Genomic DNA, 2,723 nt, shown 5'->3' with positions numbered 1-2,723 from the left:
GCCATAAAATTCTTTTATCTTCTCCGATTATTTCCATCTTTGCACACCATTGCTTCGGTTTTCAAAAGGTATCTATGAATATCAATTATCATGTTTGAAAGTGCTAAAAGAATTTTTGATTGTTTTATCCTAAATAAACATAGATTTTACTTCTCATTTTAAATTCTTTACAAATTTTGCACATAAATTGAATTATTATATTAATATATAAAATATATATAACCGTGTCAGTATCCTATGATTTTTACATTAGCGGGGTCCACGTGTCCATCTCCGTATCGTGTCCTATGTCTGTGTCCAAGTCCGGACTTCATAGTATTGCATCCATCCATTTAGAAGTAGCAGACACCACACTGAAGTTATAAAATATAATTTTTCTATTTTTATTTCAATATATATAAATAATAAATTTCATTAATGTTTATATAGACTAAAAAACTAAATGATCAATGATACACTTAATGAGACTGTTTGTTTAGAAAAACTTATGAAAACAACTTATGACATTATTCATAAGGTATTTTTCAGCCTATTAGTATAGTTTCTTCAAGATAACTAAGTCTTATTTTTGTATTTTACCTCAAAGTACAATATACAATTAAGAGTTAAATATACGACACCTCTGCAATGTTAGCGAAATTCGATTTATCCCTATAAAATTTTTTTACGCTTATGAGGAATAAAAAAAACTATTACAGGAGAAATAAAAAAAATATTACAAGGGATAAGACAAAACTTACCTACATTGCAGGAATGTCGTATATTTAACTATATAGTAATATTTTTTTTAATATTTATTTAAATAAATCGGCTTGATAAACATAAAACACATTTCTTATTGTTATAAAAAAGCTTAGGCCTATTTTATTTTTAAAAAGTCTGATCTGACCTGAACCTACATAGATTAGACTTTAGGTCCTTGTTAATTGACTTGACATATTCTCATAAGATTGTTATAATCATATTCTTTTGTTGATCATAGATTTTATTTTAATTATTGGAATTGAGAGAATACAAATTTAGAAGCAAGATGTGCACACAAACATAAAAATATCATAACGATGTTTTGACATCCCAGAACAATAACAACCGTATAAATATTGCATCCATTTAAAAGTAGCAAACAAAGTAGTTATAAAATAGAATTTTTCTATTAAATAGATAAAGTACCATGGGATAAAATATCAAGTATGAATGTGATTCTTCAATGCTTAATCAATTTTAACAATACTATTATAGCGAATTACTAGTCCTTCACCATTTGCCAATATCAATGTATTAGCATTCTCAAGAACATGTAACGGCCACAACAGGAAATATCCCAAGTAAGAGAAGGGTCCTGAAAAAAATCGGGATAAGGATAACTAAAGTTAAACAATTTAGTCCAAGACTCTTCAACTCCGAAATCTCTCATATGCCATATAGCAATATTATTCCCATTTGAATGATGAGAAATGCAAAGACAGTCCATCAACACACAAACATTTGGAATATATAGAAACTTTCCATTAAAACCCTGAGGGGGCAACAACTCTTTGTATGTCTCCGTCCCCAAATTGAGAGATATAATCACAAATTATTCATACCTTGAACTACCGTTAACAGCTCTAGTACCACCGGCTAACCAAATAAGACAATTCCTCAAGTAGAGACCACCATCCTGACCTGAACGAATTAAATGACAAGTATTTATAGGAAATTTTGGAATATTTCTCCAAACATTATGACCCAAAGTGAAAACTCTTACCTCGCTAGAACTGAAAGCCACCACCTTATATTTGGAGGTTAAAATATCATAACCAAATGAAAATTTGAAAAGAGAATCAGGAAGCTTAGGTGGAATGCGAAAATAACCTAGTTTATGAGACAATGACCGTGTGGCTGGGTTACAGAAACAGAGAGAGAATTCTCGATACTCAGAGTTGGAATACTCTTGCACGAAGCAGCATAATCCATTGCAGGAACCAACAACCTGATGATATTTGTGGTCGAAGAATTTAGAGATAGTATCATCATCGTTGATAACGATAGTGGTGGTGGAGTCATTTTCAAGTAAAATATGTGCGGGTAAGAAAGTGAGTTGCGTAAATGTGGATTTACCTGAATACTTCGCCCAAAATAATATAAGGTTTTTTTTTTTTTTTTGAAGATTTATGGAAGTGGATTGTAACAACCTGTATAATAAATATCTAGAATAATATCATACAAGTGTTATCAATGGGACATCTATACAATAATGCCTAAAAATAAAAATCTAACAACTATGTACAATGTCTTCATTGTACATAACTCCACAACGGAAGATCAGAACAACTGCATCCCTTGAAACATAAGTAGACAGCTTCTCTTGAATCCAACCTGCAAGGAATACCTGAAAAATAACAACAATAATGGGATGTAATAATAATCAGTGAGTTCTCATATCCTATGGATCCACTCGGGTCTACAGGATTTCTACTCGATTCTAACTCAAGTATTCACCTTCTGTTACTTGTGCATCACTTGCACCTTGTAACTAGGACTTGAGTAACTAAGGGATAATCGCAATGTATGGAAATATGTCACTTGAGTGCATCCACTCAAAAAATCACTATTCGGATTCACGAAACATCAATCTCTGAACGAACTTACGTCTAAGCCAGGCCTGATTCATGCATGCTCGTATGATTCGACTTTCACGGTGGATATCGGGTCCTCTATGAGACTTAATCCTCAGTTCAAGC

At 31.9% G+C, this 2,723-nt stretch overlaps 1 long non-coding RNA gene across 1 annotated transcript; it reads right to left on the bottom strand.

Annotated features, from left to right (window-relative positions):
* Positions 1-1,184: 1,184 nt before the first annotated feature.
* Positions 1,185-2,080, bottom strand: LOC127086737 (uncharacterized). Its single transcript, XR_007789595.1, has 2 exons — positions 1,748-2,080; positions 1,185-1,665 (listed from the first exon to the last, which is right to left on the bottom strand). It is a non-coding gene; the product is annotated as an uncharacterized LOC127086737 (long non-coding RNA).
* Between the last annotated feature and the right edge of the window lie 643 nt (positions 2,081-2,723).

The sequence above is a fragment of the Lathyrus oleraceus genome, chromosome 1 (genome assembly GCF_024323335.1).
Source record: "Lathyrus oleraceus cultivar Zhongwan6 chromosome 1, CAAS_Psat_ZW6_1.0, whole genome shotgun sequence".
NCBI classification, from domain to species: Eukaryota; Viridiplantae; Streptophyta; class Magnoliopsida; order Fabales; family Fabaceae; genus Lathyrus; species Lathyrus oleraceus.
This window is presented reverse-complemented; position numbering and strand designations above follow the sequence as displayed.